At 32.5% G+C, this 18,003-nt stretch overlaps 1 protein-coding gene across 3 annotated transcripts in view; it reads left to right on the forward strand.

Annotated features, from left to right (window-relative positions):
* Positions 1-18,003, forward strand: part of LOC129755147 (FMRFamide receptor-like) — a 57,322-nt gene that overhangs the window by 24,196 nt on the left and 15,123 nt on the right. For 2 of the 3 annotated variants that reach the window (XR_008739197.1, XM_055751497.1), the window contains exons 1-3: positions 17,111-17,261; positions 17,322-17,474; positions 17,538-17,746. The exons of the other annotated variant lie outside the window; for it this stretch is intronic. The gene's annotated coding sequence lies outside the window, so the exon portion shown is untranslated. Of the gene's footprint in view, positions 1-17,110; positions 17,262-17,321; positions 17,475-17,537; positions 17,747-18,003 lie in introns of those variants that run through there. 3 annotated transcript variants of the gene reach the window in all.

Below are 18,003 nucleotides of genomic sequence, written 5' to 3' on the forward strand. Positions count from 1 at the left end.
TGAAACATATGACACTTACAGTCCAACTTTATTATCTTACTTTTCAACATTGTAACCATTTTTTAATTGTTTTGAAATTCGATTCCTGATTTTCATTCATTAAGTAACAAATTCACAACAGCAAGGTTTTACATAGAAAAAGCGACAAATTTTGTTCTCAATTTTTTTTTCGTATGTGTGTATCATTTTCCGTTGAAAATTATTTAATTAGAAAAAATAGAAATTTTAAATTAAAGGGTTTAAATTGTTTATTTATTCCTTATTATAACTTCGAAAAATTCATTTTCAAATTTCTTGATTTAGTTTTTAATGCAAGTTTCAATTCTTACAGAAAGTCCATTATTTTCCTTAATTAAGATAGCGAAACTGACAAGACGATTTTAATCAATAATTCCTGAATATCAAAAAAACACACGCACAACAAATCGACCAAAGAGTTTCAATAATAAGCTCAGATCGAACGAGCACTGTTTACAAAAACTAATAAGTTACATTTTCTTCTTTAAAAAGTTTGTTTTGGTGTCCATTAGGAAATTTTTCAAAATATCTCTCCACAAGCAATCCAAATATTTTGCGCACGATTTTACCACCGTATTTTGTTTATTTTACCAGTGGGCAGCTTTTCTACTTTGTAGAAAAGAAGGCAAACCTATTTAGAAGTCAGCTAAACGAACCAATGTAATGTAATGTAATGTAATGTAATGTAATGTAATGTAATGTAATGTAATGTAATGTAATGTAATGTAATGTAATGTAATGTAATGTAATGTAATGTAATGTAATGTAATGTAATGTAATGTAATGTAATGTAATGTAATGTAATGTAATGTAATGTAATGTAATGTAATGTAATGTAATGTAATGTAATGTAATGTAATGTAATGTAATGTAATGTAATGTAATGTAATGTAATGTAATGTAATGTAATGTAATGTAATGTAATGTAATGTAATGTAATGTAATGTAATGTAATGTAATGTAATGTAATGTAATGTAATGTAATGTAATGTAATGTAATGTAATGTAATGTAATGTAATGTAATGTAATGTAATGTAATGTAATGTAATGTAATGTAATGTAATGTAATGTAATGTAATGTAATGTAATGTAATGTAATGTAATGTAATGTAATGTAATGTAATGTAATGTAATGTAATGTAATGTAATGTAATGTAATGTAATGTAATGTAATGTAATGTAATGTAATGTAATGTAATGTAATGTAATGTAATGTAATGTAATGTAATGTAATGTAATGTAATGTAATGTAATGTAATGTAATGTAATGTAATGTAATGTAATGTAATGTAATGTAATGTAATGTAATGTAATGTAATGTAATGTAATATAATGTAATGTAATGTAATGTAATGTAATGTAATGTAATGTAATGTAATGTAATGTAATGTAATGTAATGTAATATAATGTAATGTAATGTAATGTAATGTAATGTAATGTAATGTAATGTAATGTAATGTAATGTAATGTAATGTAATGTAATGTAATGTAATGTAATGTAATGTAATGTAATGTAATGTAATGTAATGTAATGTAATGTAATGTAATGTAATGTAATGTAATGTAATGTAATGTAATGTAATGTAATGTAATGTAATGTAATGTAATGTAATGTAATGTAATGTAATGTAATGTAATGTAATGTAATGTAATGTAATGTAATGTAATGTAATGTAATGTAATGTAATGTAATGTAATGTAATGTAATGTAATGTAATGTAACATAATGTAATGAAATAAAATGGAATGAAATGGAATTAAATGGATTTTTTTTTAATGAACGGATCTGGAATGTACTGTATGTAATGAAATGAAATGAAATGTGACGTCATGTTGTTATATGTTACAATATTACATCCGCCTCAATTCAATGTCATACATTTCAAGCCAAGACTTGTTACCAAATCTATTTTACCCCTTTATTTTTAGTCATCAACGCAACCAATTGACCGCCAGTCAGTCCCCAAGATCCTCGATCAATGATTATTGATCAAAATAATGGCAATAATTCAATTAAACTCGAATAATATAATTTTTTAAGCCACCATTTAGCCCTTTATATTATGTGCTCAACACTATGTTAAATATTGGATAAGAATTGATCTGATTAAAACTCTATGGCTACGATAAGCTAACGTTCACTTACATGTATAGTCGCACCTATCTATTGAGTAGCGCTGTAAACAAATCCGCCAAACAGCTGATGCTCGGCGGGGCCTCGGACTTCTTCATTCGTTCCACACATGCATGCAGTCTGCTTCCATGCAATTCAGTATACTGCTGCGCTTGAAGTCACATGCACTCTCTGCCTCGAATCAGCACCAATATTGTATTGAGTGATTTCCACAATCCTTGCTGGTCTTGTTTTCAAAACAACCTCAGCGACGGCGTCGTCACAGTTTGCCTCCAAGCAATTACACTCACACTAATTGAATCTCCTCTCGAAACATGCAAGACTTCCTTGGAGCGTTTTAAATCCACTTCCCGGCAATGCTATTCAAACCGTATGGAGCACATCTCTCAGATTTCCCCTCAGATTTCCCCTTTTTTGACAGATTTAAGCTTTTTTCTTCAGATTTGAGCTTTCATCTCCTATGCTCTTAAGGCAAAAAAAGCTTAAACCTGAGGAAAAAAAAGCTTAAAAACGAGATTCACGAGCACATATTTAAAAGATGTTGGTCACACGATACATAGACAAATCGTGTAACGTTGCAAGGATCTGTTTAAATCCTATTTGAAAACGCTGTCGTATGAGTAGGGGAACATGCCCTATTATGCGCCACCTAAGCGAATCGCTGATTTTCTATGTATTCCACGTACAAATTGTGTTAATAATGGTTGTAATCGTTGAAGAAAAGTGTTTTCTACAAATGCCTATGATTTTTCTTTACTCAAATTGCTTTAGATTCTTCAAAAACTCGATTTTTAAAAACCATATTCAAAGCCACAGAACAAAACTGTGTTGCAAATATGCGCCGCTGTGTATTCAATACGCGCCTAGCAGCCGAACACACCCGAGAGCAGCCGGAGACCGAAAACACACCAATACTTACAGACACTTTGACTGAAAAGAAAATCAAAAAGGACTAATAGAAATTTGACAAAAAATTAAAAATAGATTTTTTGGGCTGAATTAACGCTCAAAATATGGTTTTAGACTTTTTGTTCATTTTCAATGAAAATTGGCCTTTTTGAAAAATTAATGCTATATTCAGCCTACTACGATTGGCGCGTTTTAACGAGCACATGGGCCGTGATAGAACATACCCATGAAAAGCATGCCTTAGCGAGTTCAGTATGATTTTTTAGCATAAAATCATAATTTAGATTCTCCTCTATCGATGTGTCAGAAAATATTGTCTTATTCGTTTTTCTCTGCTTTTTGACACCTTATTCAAAGTGTTTTGAAATTTAGATCGAAATGAAGAAAAACCTTAATTGTAAAATAATCACGACACAGGGGCATTTTAAGGAAAAATTCATACTTGCCATGACCAATCACAGCATTTAAAACAAATTGGTAATATTTTGCAGGTAATAATGTTTCAGATTCTTCAAAACAAGGGTGGCGCGTATTAGCCACATGGGGCGTTATATGAACTTTTCCCCTAACTGTTTTGGACTTGCTTCTATTCACAACAATACAACGATCATGCTCCTATGTTATTGTCGTCTTCTCCACTTTCCGCGTATTTACTGATATTCTCCTTCAGTTCGGGGATCAACAATTTGTTGCCGACTTCCAGGCGTTTCCTGATGCGGCCAGCATGTATTTTGAAAGGCCCTCTGATGAGGACCTTTCTTTTCTTGCTTCTAGATTCAGCGAAACTGGCTTGAGTCGATAGGTTCCTTGCTGGGAAACGAATGACTTTTCCGATCGCCTTCTCCAGATGCCTCGAAAGTGTTGTTTCAGTGGAATGTTTCACTGTATGATGGTATTCGACTGTGTACGATATGTGGTAATCTTTCTCCAGCCTGTCTATGTTTTTGGCCTATCCGAGACCGTATGCAGGCGAATGGTTACTGCGATGAAGCTTTGGATTACGGAACCTGGACTGATTCTTGTGTGATTTGTGCGTTCGCCCGACTTGTTTGTGGTCATGAAATGAGATGCTGTCAAGACAGGCTTTCTGTCTAGTGTTCCGGAATTCAGTGGTGTCTCTGTTGATGTCGATTTGTGTCTCCCGATACTGAAAACAGGCTTGATCTAAGCGTTTAGGCCACTAACGAAGAATCGGCTTTAATGGTTAATTTTCACAGGCTGAGACGATCTTATTTTGTAGCGGAAGTGATTTTGACAGTTCATTCCATGGCAAATGTGCATGTCGGGGTAGATTTTAGCGGTAGATCTTATATGATACACGATTATTTCGTGTATGCAATCTGCAGCTAATTTAGTTCCGGCAGCAGGTAATGTTACAGACTTTAATGTGAGAAGTAATAATTTTCCTATTTTTAGTCGATACCTCAACGTTAGTATTTTTTCCGATAAGATTAACATTTAAAAAAAAACACCTCCATTATTGTCCATTAGCCAATCAAAGAGACATTCCCTTGAAAGAGTGGTTTGAGGGGAGAGTCATTGATATCAAACCATTTCGCTAAAGTCCTATTGCAATTCATTGTTGTCATTCATTTTGAATGATGCCTCACGCTTAACTTTACTAGGCTTGTCTAGTCGTAAAAATGGTTGTGCCGGTAGCAAAATTCCAACATGTCATGTAGCTCAGCTGCAGCAAAAAAAAGGCATCCGAATCAAACAAATGCGAAAAAAAATAAATACGAAACCATTTCTAATCAAATTGGTTTAGTTTTATTACCCTTTTATTTTGATATAGGAGAAACACGGGAACTTTGGATAAAACAATAATAGTAATTTATTTTTGTTTACAAAAAATTTATTTACAATTTCCTTGAACCCGTGCAATTGTAGGAGCGTGTTTAACAATTAGATAATTTGTTAAATGTTTGGGCTTTGCCCCACTTCAGCTATTAATGTGAAAACGTCATTTTTGTGGCGCCTCCGGCCACGCGGTTCAATTTTTTTCCTGGGTCACGCTCCAATGTTCTGCACAAGTTGTGAGTTTAATTTAGGTTGAACGCACCACAACTGAGTGTGATGCAAGCCGGTGGTATTGGAAATAGTTTTTAAATGTTGCTGTTTTTCTGCAATCAAGATGATGACACTGAAATGGGGATTTCAATCACAGCAAATCAGGTACAATTCTGTTTGCTGAATAAATAACAATCACGCAATATGTAATATGATGTTTACTGAAGTTTTTGAGCCTCTTTCCAAGCGACTACTGTTTAATGATACCTGTTTTTCCTTTCAAACTACTTGTGGCTGAATCCATAATAGTTATACTTTAGTATTGGATTTTCGTAAAATTAAATAAAAATACCTGTCGTACCTTACCATGTCGATTTATTGGATGCGTTTCAAGATATAATTGTTAGAGGTTTCAGTTGTTATTTTCTTCGTACGATTTAAACTTCCGCAAAAAAAAACTATCCAGTCGATAGTTAGAAATTCTAGCACTCTTATCAAAGACAGAAAGGACAGGACAGGAATTGTGTTATCCTTAGGAATGTGAATTGCTTCTATTAAATAAATCGTCACAGTCCACTGTTTCTTAATGCTGCGGGCTGTGGTGGCTCCATAGAGTTCAGTAACCTAATCAAAAACAGATTCGGATTCAATATTGTATAACTTATAACTTATTGTATAAATTGTATTACTTGTTCAACCGTTATTTTAATATTTTTTTAAAAAGCTTTCTTGCAAAATGTTTGCACAATCTTTGGTGCAAAATGTGATTTATCTCTGCCTTCCGATTCAAAGATTACAATATTAATGCTACAGTCAAAAAATTAGCAGATGATAAATATTCTCCAAAGCCAGCGAAAAACAACATGGAAAACTTTTCCGTCCCCTCACGATATTAATTTAAAACATAAATGACGGTGGCCCTCCCTTTCTACTTAGATAGCTGTTCCGCCCATCCATGACATGAACCACAAAGTGCACCATAATAACCGAAATAAATTTTGATTTACAGTGATTACCGGTCGTCGTCGTCGTCGTTTTCGTCACCAGAAACCTGGGTGATCCTGCTCCGGGAACACCATCAAATAGCGTTTAACTTCGCGTCGAATTGAAGAATATGTAAAAAGTTTAATTGGCTAGAAAATTGACACATTTGCCGGTGCCAGCCAGGTGCCATCAATTTCGATTTGAGGTCGGCCCACAGTCTGAGTTTCTTTTTCTCGTGTATTTTTTTTCTATCAGTTTGTTTTTCTCGTTTTAATTTTTATACGGAATAGAAAAATTTGCAAAACATGCTGGCGCTGGCCCCAATTCAAGTGCTGTTCCCGAAAGTTCATTGAAAACAAGCTGTAACACAGGGTGAAAAGTTTATCATTTGTTTCGGATGGGAAAATTGTTTGTTTCTTTTTAAGAGTTTGAAATACGCATCATCAAAATATTTATTCTAATAATTTCATTTATTTTGAAACTTTAATCTTAAGTCTTTAGTCTTAAGTCTTTAGTCTTTAGTTTTTAGTCTTTAGTTTTTAGTCTTTAGTTTTTAGTCTTTTGTCTTTAGTCTTAAGTCTTTAGTTTTTTTGTGTGTTATTTTTATCATTTTTGTCATTTTTGTCATATTTGTCATTTTTTGTCATTTTTGTCATTTTTGTCATTTTTGTCATTTTTGTCATTTTTGTCATTTTTGTCATTTTTGTCATTTTTGTCATTTTTGTCATTTTTGTCATTTTTGTCATTTTTGTCATTTTTGTCATTTTTGTCATTTTTGTCATTTTTGTCATTTTTGTCATTTTTGTCATTTTTGTCATTTTTGTCATTTTTGTCATTTTTGTCATTTTTGTCATTTTTGTCATTTTTGTCATTTTTCATTTTTGTCATTTTGGTCATTTTTGTCATTTTTGTCATTTTTGTCATTTTTGTCATTTTTGTCATTTTTGTCATTTTTGTCATTTTTGTCATTTTTGTCATTTTTGTCATTTTTGTCATTTTTGTCATTTTTGTCATTTTTGTCATTTTTGTCATTTTTGTCATTTTTGTTATTTTTGTCATGTTTGTCATATTTGTCATTTTTGTCATTTTTGTCATTTTTGTCATTTTTGTCATTTTTGTCATTTTTGTCATTTTTGTCATTTTTGTCATTTTTGTCATTTTTGTCATTTTTGTCATTTTTGTCATTTTTGTCATTTTTGTCATTTTTGTCATTTTTGTCATTTTTGTCATTTTTGTCATTTTTGTCATTTTTGTCATTTTTGTCATTTTTGTCATTTTTGTCATTTTTGTCATTTTTGTCATTTTTGTCATTTTTGTCATTTTTGTCATTTTTGTCATTTTTGTCATTTTTGTCATTTTTGTCATTTTTGTCATTTTTGTCATTTTTGTCATTTTTGTCATTTTTGTCATTTTTGTCATTTTTGTCATTTTTGTCATTTTTGTCATTTTTGTCATTTTTGTCATTTTTTTCATTTTTGTCATTTTTGTCATTTTTGTCATTTTTGTCATTTTTGTCATTTTTGTCATTTTTGTCATTTTTGTCATTTTTGTCATTTTTGTCATTTTTGTCATTTTTGTCATTTTTGTCATTTTTGTCATTTTTGTCATTTTTGTCATTTTTGTCATTTTTGTCATTTTTGTCATTTTTGTCATTTTTGTCATTTTTGTCATTTTTGTCATTTTTGTCATTTTTGTCATTTTTGTCATTTTTGTCATTTTTGTCATTTTTGTCATTTTTGTCATTTTTGTCATTTTTGTCATTTTTGTCATTTTTGTCATTTTTGTCATTTTTGTCATTTTTGTCATTTTTGTCATTTTTGTCATTTTTGCCATTTTTGTCATTTTTGTCATTTTTGTCATTTTTGTCATTTTTGTCATTTTTGTCATTTTTGTCATTTTTGTCATTTTTGTCATTTTTGTCATTTTTGTCATTTTTGTCATTTTTGTCATTTTTGTCATTTTTGTCATTTTTGTCATTTTTGTCATTTTTGTCATTTTTGTCATTTTTGTCATTTTTGTCATTTTTGTCATTTTTGTCATTTTTGTCATTTTTGTCATATTTGTCATTTTTGTCATTTTTGTCATTTTTGTCATTGTTGTCTTTTTTGACATTTTTGTCATTTTTGTCATTTTTGTCATTTTTGTCATTTTTGTCATTTTTGTCATTTTTGTGTCATTTTTGTGTAATTTTAGTAATTTTTGTGTTACTTTTGTTTCATTTTTGTGTCATTTTGTGTCATTTTTGTGTCATTTTTGTGTCACTTTTGTGTCACTTTTGTGTCATCATTTTGGTATTATTTTGGTATCATTTTTTGTTTTTTATTTTTTTTTATTTTTGTCAGTTTTGTCATTTTTGTGTCATTTTTGTGTCATTTTTGTATCATTTTTGGGTCATTTTTGTGTCATTTTTGTGTCATTTTTGTGTCATTATTGTGTAATTTTTGTGTCATTTTTGTGTCATTTTTGTGTCATTTTTGTTATTTTTGTCATTTTTGTGTCATTTTTGTAGTTTTTGTCTATTTTGTCATTTTTGTGTCATCTTTATGTCATTTTTATGGCTTTTTTATGTCATTTTTTTGTCATTTTTTGTGTCATTTTTGTGTCATTTTTGTGTCATTTTTGTGTCATTTTTGTGTCATTTTTGTGTCATTTTTGTGTCATTTTTGTGTCATTTTTGTGTCATTTTTATGTCATTTTTGTATCAGTTTTGTGTCATTTGTATGTCACTTTTGTGTCATTTTTGTCATTTTTGTGTCAGTTTTTTGTCAGTTTTGTGTCAGTTTTGTGTCATTTTGTTATGATTTTGGTATCATTTTTGTGTCACTTTTGTCATTTTTAAGTCTTTAGTCTTTAGTCTTTAGTCTTTAGTCTTTAGTCTTTAGTCTTTAGTCTTTAGTCTTTAGTCTTTAGTCTTTAGTCTTTAGTCTTTAGTCTTTAGTCTTTAGTCTTTAGTCTTTAGTCTTTAGTCTTTAGTCTTTAGTCTTTAGTCTTTAGTCTTTAGTCTTTAGTCTTTAGTCTTTAGTCTTTAGTCTTTAGTCTTTAGTCTTTAGTCTTTAGTCTTTAGTCTTTAGTCTTTAGTCTTTAGTCTTTAGTCTTTAGTCTTTAGTCTTTAGTCTTTAGTCTTTAGTCTTTAGTCTTTAGTCTTTAGTCTTTAGTCTTTAGTCTTTAGTCTTTAGTCTTTAGTCTTTAGTCTTTAGTCTTTAGTCTTTAGTCTTTAGTCTTTAGTCTTTAGTCTTTAGTCTTTAGCCTTTAGTCTTTAGTCTTTAGTCTTTAGTCTTTAGTCTTTAGTCTTTAGTCTTTAGTCTTTAGTCTTTAGTCTTTAGTCTTTAGTCTTTAGTCTTTAGTCTTTAGTCTTTAGTCTTTAGTCTTTAGTCTTTAGTCTTTAGTCTTTAGTCTTTAGTCTTTAGTCTTTAGTCTTTAGTCTTTAGTCTTTAGTCTTTAGTCTTTAGTCTTTAGTCTTTAGTCTTTAGTCTTTAGTCTTTAGTCTTTAGTCTTTAGTCTTTAGTCTTTAGTCTTTAGTCTTTAGTCTTTAGTCTTTAGTCTTTAGTCTTTAGTCTTTAGTCTTTAGTCTTTAGTCTTTAGTCTTTAGTCTTTAGTCTTTAGTCTTTAGTCTTTAGTCTTTAGTCTTTAGTCTTTAGTCTTTAGTCTTTAGTCTTTAGTCTTTAGTCTTTAGTCTTTAGTCTTTAGTCTTTAGTCTTTAGTCTTTAGTCTTTAGTCTTTAGTCTTTAGTCTTTAGTCTTTAGTCTTTAGTCTTTAGTCTTTAGTCTTTAGTCTTTAGTCTTTAGTCTTTAGTCTTTAGTCTTTAGTCTTTAGTCTTTAGTCTTTAGTCTTTAGTCTTTAGTCTTTAGTCTTTAGTCTTTAGTCTTTAGTCTTTAGTCTTTAGTCTTTAGTCTTTAGTCTTTAGTCTTTAGTCTTTAGTCTTTAGTCTTTAGTCTTTAGTCTTTAGTCTTTAGTCTTTAGTCTTTAGTCTTTAGTCTTTAGTCTTTAGTCTTTAGTCTTTAGTCTTTAGTCTTTAGTCTTTAGTCTTTAGTCTTTAGTCTTTAGTCTTTAGTCTTTAGTCTTTAGTCTTTAGTCTTTAGTCTTTAGTCTTTAGTCTTTAGTCTTTAGTCTTTAGTCTTTAGTCTTTAGTCTTTAGTCTTTAGTCTTTAGTCTTTAGTCTTTAGTCTTTAGTCTTTAGTCTTTAGTCTTTAGTCTTTAGTCTTTAGTCTTTAGTCTTTAGTCTTTAGTCTTTAGTCTTTAGTCTTTAGTCTTTAGTCTTTAGTCTTTAGTCTTTAGTCTTTAGTCTTTAGTCTTTAGTCTTTAGTCTTTAGTCTTTAGTCTTTAGTCTTTAGTCTTTAGTCTTTAGTCTTTAGTCTTTAGTCTTTAGTCTTTAGTCTTTAGTCTTTAGTCTTTAGTCTTTAGGCTTTAGTCTTTAGTCTTTAGTCTTTAGTCTTTAGTCTTTAGTCTTTAGTCTTTAGTCTTTAGTCTTTAGGCTTTAGTCTTTAGTCTTTAGTCTTTAGTCTTTAGTCTTTAGTCTTTAGTCTTTAGTCACAAAAATAATAAACGACACACATTTTTGTCATATCAAAACATCAACTTTCACTTAGGAGGTAGATTAACCCTTTCAACGGCATCACTTATCAAAACGCCATATCGAAATCCAATCTCTGCCATTCTCTGTAAGTTTACCTACAGCTTCGACATTTTTTTTTGCTTTCATCGACCGATTTTCCGCAAAACTGTTATGTTCCCTCAAAATGACTTGGTTGGTTACAGAACAGGAACTTCCAGACCGCGTCGTCAGCAATAGGGAGCCAGCAAGAATTTATACTAAGCACCGATGGCAGTTTCTACGAGTAAGATCTCTTATCTCTAGACTATTGTGTGCTGCTTTGAACCGGAAGTGGTGAGACTGCAGCAAAGTAGTAGCGCCATTTGTAATTATCGTCTAGTTTTATGTGCTTCTGCCAAATTGGCTCAAGCTGTTGATATGGCTATTTTTTTTGGTTTCACTCTCTGGAGCCACTTTTCTGGTCCAATTTCAATCTACTTTAAAGGTTGGTTTTTCGTTTCTAAATGAGTTGCAATCATTAAAAAAAATATTTATAACAAAATTCTTTCAGTAATTATTTTCTATTAATGTAATTATTTACTGTCATTAATTTTTCATTTTCGTCTTCGGGTTAACTTTTTCAATTTTTTTTCTTCACCATTTTTTGTTATTTGCTCACGCCCGATTCAAACTCGTGAGGCCATTACAATATTAAGTTACCTGACCCTTGCCGGCCTATGACATTTCCTATACATACATTTACCGGTTTCAGTCGAATGTACATTTGACCCACCTGAAAAACTCGACAATGGTGAGCTGTAACTAATATACTGGAAAGCAATCCTCCTGCTGCCCGCAAGCAGTTGTAAAATGATGATTTATTAACTTAGTCGCGAATGTTGGGAGCAGTTTACATGCAGCAATTAAAAGCTTACAACACGTTTACCCGGTCATGGGGAAAGAATGCTATTTAAATATTTTAGTTTGGCTCGCTCGCTGTAATTTAATTGCTTTTGCCCTTAATTGAAAGCCAAAGTTTGTGCAGCGAATTTATGCATTAACGGATGATAGAGCCCCCAGGTTTATATTTGAACTGCAGCTAAGATCAAGTTTTATTCTTTTCTAAAAAAAAATTCTCAATTTTCGACAAACAAAGGGTTTTAAAACTTTCCAGTAGTTCATATATCAAGCATCCATAAACTGCACCCATACATGCCATCGAATACCACGGAAAAGCCCTTATGCTTGCCTATGGAAAGTTTACTTTGTTAACATTTCTTCTCTTCCTGGTATAAAGTTCTTGTTCAGGATTAGTCCAAATGATACGTTGTGTGGAAATTTTAAATGATTTCATATAAACCTTTTTATACACTTTTAATCCTTTGAATATGCACAATCGTATTTTCATTTAACCTCCAAATTATCAGATTCAAAAGTGGACTGTAATAAATGAAAATACTATTACTAAAAAGTATGAAAATAAACGAAAAAGCTGTAACTTTGTCAAATTTGAGTTTTCAAAAGGATATGTTTTAAAAAACTTTAAAAAAAAATCGTTTCATAATCTTATTGATTGCAAAGAGATTTATTCGTTCTATTTTTGTATTCTTTATTTGATTCAATTTGAAAAAGCCGAAAAATATTAAACAAAAAGTAGATATCTATTGCTTCTTAAATATATTTATGTTAACGTCTTTTGGGCTTCAAAAAAACATAAATTAATCCATCCGCTGATATTTTTTTTAAAGAATTAAACAAAGTTAAATACCAGGGAACCCCCCCCCAGGGAACCCCCCCCCCTTTCCCAACTGGAACGAAGAGAGGATCTACCAAACATAAAAATGTTTGCATAACTCGAGAACTGATCACAATCAAATGGATCCAAATTTGGCTTGGGAGGGTTTTTTGATACGAGCAATCCCAAGCAACCAAAAGTTCCATAAAACAGGTACAAAAACGCTTACTCAGCCCCATCATTGATATGAAGTACGTTCTATGCAGCTCAAAATTTAAGTTCTTATTGATACTTTCAAGTTCCAAAACAAGTCTTAATGATCTTCTATTCAGCTTCCAACGGCCTTTTAATTCAGCTTCCAAAAAATCGCAAAATGAGCAAAAAAAAATTCTCTCTTTCTCAACTGAACCGTTGGCTTCGGTTCATATCACCTTTTCTTGATTATTTACTGTGTTCTGTACCGGTGCCGTCATGATGCTACGCGCCGGATTTCAAACTCGACAAATTGCTTAATTGCTTCTTTCCTACATTTCCTACATACATCGCATCAGAATGGTCACTAAAGTACAAGATTACTTATTGAAAAAAAACTTGCCCGGCTTGGGGATCGAACCCCGACCTTCGTGGTGAGAATCGAACACGCTACCACGAGACCACGCCTATATGTTGTTCTAACTGAAACTAAAACTCGAAGAAGTGATTTGATTTTGAAAGCACATCAATGCAATTTTTGTGACTTATCAAATCCCGTTTGAGCACTTTTGTGCCCTTTATGTGACTTACCAAATCCCGTATTGAGCACTTTTGTGCCCTTTATGTGACTTAAGTCCCGTATAACGTACGTATAGATCACTTTTGCAGCTTTCAAGTTCGTTAATGAGCACATATAGTTCACTAATGGGAATTGGGCAAAACAAGTCACATACAACGTACATTTTAATCACTTTTGCAACTTTCAAGTTCATTAATGAGTACATAAAGTTCACTAAAAGGAATTGGGCAGTTGATTCTCTTTGTCAGCCAATATGTAACTTTCAATGCCTTCATTCAAGTAAATATGTGACTTTTGGTTGCTTGGGATGTTTCCATAGATTTCTAAATGTTCTCGAAATTTTGATTTCTGGAAAGAAAATTTAAGCGAGAAGTGCCAAATTAATACACTTGAAGTCATAAGTGAGTTTTTTTTGTCAGGAAATCAGGGTTCGTTCATAAAAAAAAATGTAATAAAGCTAAATTTTGGATTTTTATGAACTTATTGGGAATCCCAGAAGAATTTTTTCATTTAAATGCGCCTAAAAAAGTTACAAGCCGCTAAACTTCTAGTAGTGTCATATTGACACTCTTCTGTAGAAATTATTTTCTTCTTCTTCTTCTTTCTCTACTTGAACTGCATCGCAGTTCGGGTTGTAAGGGCCAGTGGCTAAGACTATATGCCCTAAATTATTTTGAAAGGAAAGTGCCGCAAAACAAAGGATTTTTTTCCTTTGATTTTGGGACATATAACAATTACTTAGATTCAATTAGATTTTCCTTTGCTTCAAAGAAATGTTTTCCTTGGAATCATAAAATGTTTTTTGATTCAAACCCTGAAATATAATGATTCAAAATCTCATATCCCATAAATCTATAGAATTTTTGATTGATGCTATAACATTTTTCTTTATTTCCAAGTTATTTTGATTTTAATTTGAACCCATTTATTCTTTGATCTATAAAAATCTAGTATCACCAATTAATTGTTCTCATCTTTATTCATCTTACAACAAAAGGTTTTGCCACTGTGTATTCTTCCTGATCCAGATTTTAGGAAATCTACGTGTAAAGTAGAGAGTAAACTAGAAAACCTTTAAGTAGTCAAGACACAACTGAATGACAGATATACTTTCCCAAAAACAATTAATGAAATGTCGGGAGGGTTATTATGCACCAGCAACTTTAAGATCGTTTTAGAACAATAAAAAATACTCACTTCTAATCATGCTTAAGTTGATCTGCAGACGCTTTTCTAGCCAAGAAGCAGATTAAAGACATAAATTAAACCGTTAGGTTTGGGGGGGGGGGGGTGTCGGTTGGGTTTTTGTATCGGATCGTTTTGGAATTTCGTCAGCTGAATAGTTGACCTAAAACAAATTTAAAATTTTAAATTTTTTGACAAATCACCTGCTGAATCGATGCTGTCAAGTTTTCAACGAGGTATTGCACTTGTTCGACTTTAATGTTTCAAAGTCTGTGCTCAATTGTACAATCCATGACGTAACCTACACAGAAAAAAAATGTAATGTTACATTGCACGGAATTTTTCATTTTCAAACTCGAAAAAAAAAATTGCTTGAAAAGACATGTAAAAAAACACGAACAAATATTTACAGTTTAGAAAATCCATGTAACCTTACATGGAAGAACATGGGTAGAAAGGAATCGGGTGTTTTCATGTAATAATAAAGCTTGTTTCATGTAAACCTCCGTTCACATTAATTGTAAATCTACAGATATATTTTAGAGGAGAAAGTCATCCATTTGTAATTGGAAAAGTAACGGAAGATTTTTTCGGTGAAATCCAAATGAAATAAGTGTTATAGAATGAAATATGTAAATCACTTCTTGTTTAAACGTAAAAGCTTTGTAACGGTATACGCAAGGTGAAGAAACATTTACTACAAAGGGCATTTAGTAATTGCAGTTTCCTTAATGTTTGAATCGCGGAAAGTGTCATGGTGCTTTGTGAGCTGTGAAAAAAAATATAAGCTGGAAAAAATTTCCAAATCAAGGCAGTGAATTTGCAATGTTTTATGGACTCAGGTAAGCGAAAAAATATAGCACCTACCTCCATAAATCTATTAAATTCTTTCTCAGTTCCAGTCAGTTTAAAGAAAAATCCATGGATAACGAATGATTTTTCGGACAAAGTCAGCCGTAAGATTTTCCAGTCAGCCGTAAAGGTGTTCTCCTTGATGCATATCAACACTGAGCAGGAAGTGCCCCAAAAACGGCAGGAAACGTTTCAACCCCCAATCGAAAGCATCTCGTGCCTCAGCGATTCGATGGCGGAATTGGTCAGTTATCGGGGACCCTTCCGGCACAACATGGTGAAGGAGGCTCAGTCCGTGTCGAGAATGACGAAAAACTGCTGAACAAGTTTATCCCGGGTGACGATAAGAACCAATTTCGAGGTGAACCAGTGAGTAGCAGTGCTTGTTTGGCCGGGAAATATGCGTTTAATTTCAAATGGGAAAATTTGAGAAAAATATTTGTCCCGCTCTTTACCAGAGTCCCATTCGGAGCTGCTCATGAAACGTGTGGATAAACACCGGTCTAAAGAGCTGCTCGATATACGGATCTTTGGAAACGAAGACTTCCTGGGGCACCTAAAGTTCCTGCTGACGGGTATCGGTTCCGGTGTTTCCAGTACAACGATCAAAACAGCTTCAAAATGCAAATGCCATTTCACGATGCACGTAGTCTCCCCGCTCACCATGAAATCCGTAACTGTCCAGTTTGTTGAACTGGGCACTTGTTCCGGCGGTTGTGAAGAAATGACCAAAATAATCAACGATCGAAAATTTCTGTTTTTACCGTAAGCAGGATTGTAATCGTGAAAAAAATTCAACCAAAGGCAATAGAGTATTAACTAGGTAGAGCATTACTCAGAATTAAGCTACATACAGCACCGGTCATGACTCTATAGAAATTTGTGTGCGTGCACACAGGATTTTAAATTTGCACATCCATATCATTTTCTCTGATGATATTTTTTCTCCAAACTTTATATTTATAGGGAGATCAACTATCCCACTATTATCTGACGAAATTTCACGTTAATATAAAATTTGGGTTTTGAAATACAACAATTCAAAAAATGTTTAACTTGAATCGTTGAAATTGAAATATCTTCAAAACGACTCAACGAGTTTGTAAATTTTACTGAGAGATTCTTGAATAGTACATAAATCTTTCAGTACAAAAGTTACCAAGGAAACATGTGAACATTGCGGCGGAGCCTCATTGGATACAGATTTTTTTTATCGAGGTTTAAAGATTTAGTTTTAAATAATCTGTCATTTGAATTGAAAAAATTGCGTTGGGTGATACGTAAAATATTTAAGTTTAAATGAAAGAACCCTAAAATTCAAATTCACGCAAAACTGAAGCTAAGCAAATCTTAAATATTTGTATATAATATAATAAAACATCTAATTTCGTCAGATCATAGTAAGATCGTTAATCTGACTCTAATAGAAAGTTTGAAGTAAAGATATGATTCACATAGAATTACGAACAGTACTGTATATTCCTGAGGTCGCCTGACAGAGTATATTATTCAAACAAATATCTATATATGGAAATAGAATACTTCTTCACTTTTCCAACAAGCATAAACCTTATTCAACCAACACAATGAAGGATCAGCGGTATGTTATACCTGCGCATTGGTATGTACATATATCTTGCCCTTGAGGATGTCAAAACTTGGCACTCGGTTTTCAAACAGTCGAGAGACGTTTTGGATATTTTTTTTAGGTATTTTTTTTAATTTAAATTTTTTTTTGGTCATTTGTAATAACATTGAGAAAGTGACTAAAATATTTATCAGGTGTTTATTTAAAATAGTATTCGATAGTATAGTTCAATGTTTCGTTTTCAAATCATTTTGTTAGAATCATTGTTATTAGCTTAGCGAAACTCATAAATTCGAAACAGCGAAACATAATTCCATGTTTTGCCTTTTGCTTAAGCCCTTTGGAAAATATGTACTGTTTTTTTTAGTATTGTTTTGTTTCTTATAGTTTTTTTCTGATATGCATATAATCGTGGCTATAAACAGTTTCGAATGAATAATTTGTCCTTCTTCATAACCGGAGTATTCATGTGGGTCGCATAGAGTAGTAGTATAGTACAAACACTCGTTTTGCCGGAGGTCCGGAGACAGCAGGAAGGAGGGTAAGTTTCCATCGTTGAGGCTTTATGATCCTGTTTTTAATTTATCATTCTACTTTCTAGGTCTCTTAAGGACTCTGGAATACTAGTCGTATTAATACCTGCTTCATGAACTAAGTAATTCGGTGCCTAAGCCATACCCTGAAGTCCACCAGCTACTTCGCAATCAACCATCCACGGACCGAGGAACTATCAGAGACCTGAAGATTCTATCTGGTATGTTTGTCTCTTTTTGTTTTAAGTTATCCACAAAGATTATCATTGCCTTTCTCCCAATAGAATACATCAAACTAATTAGATATGTGGAGCGGAATGACGCGGAACGTCAACCCGTCCGAGATTAAGTGTGCTTTCTCGAGCAAGCACCGGATGTACTCCGGGTCGGCCCAGGGGTTCCTGCGGTGCCTCATTTGTTTGCTGCACGGTGCCCTCAATTTTTCGGTCAAGCGGAATCCAATGTCGAAAGAAATGGATGATTACGAAATTGAGTAAGTTATTACAATCTTGTGAGATCTAAAGACGGGCAATTAAACTTACCAATCGTTTCAGTGTCTTTTGTAATTGGAATCGGATATGATGTTGGAATGGTACTCCAAGAGTCGAGAAATCAAAGTCCTGGTCATTGGAATGCTGCGAAGCACCCTCAAGTGTACCGTGTGCAATAGCGAGAGCGTCACATTCGACCCGTTCTAAGATTTGAGGTGAATTTCGTCAAGATAAACTCACAGATTTCCGGAAATCTCAT

Source organism: Uranotaenia lowii, chromosome 3 (genome assembly GCF_029784155.1).
Source record: "Uranotaenia lowii strain MFRU-FL chromosome 3, ASM2978415v1, whole genome shotgun sequence".
Lineage (NCBI taxonomy): Eukaryota > Metazoa > Arthropoda > Insecta > Diptera > Culicidae > Uranotaenia > Uranotaenia lowii.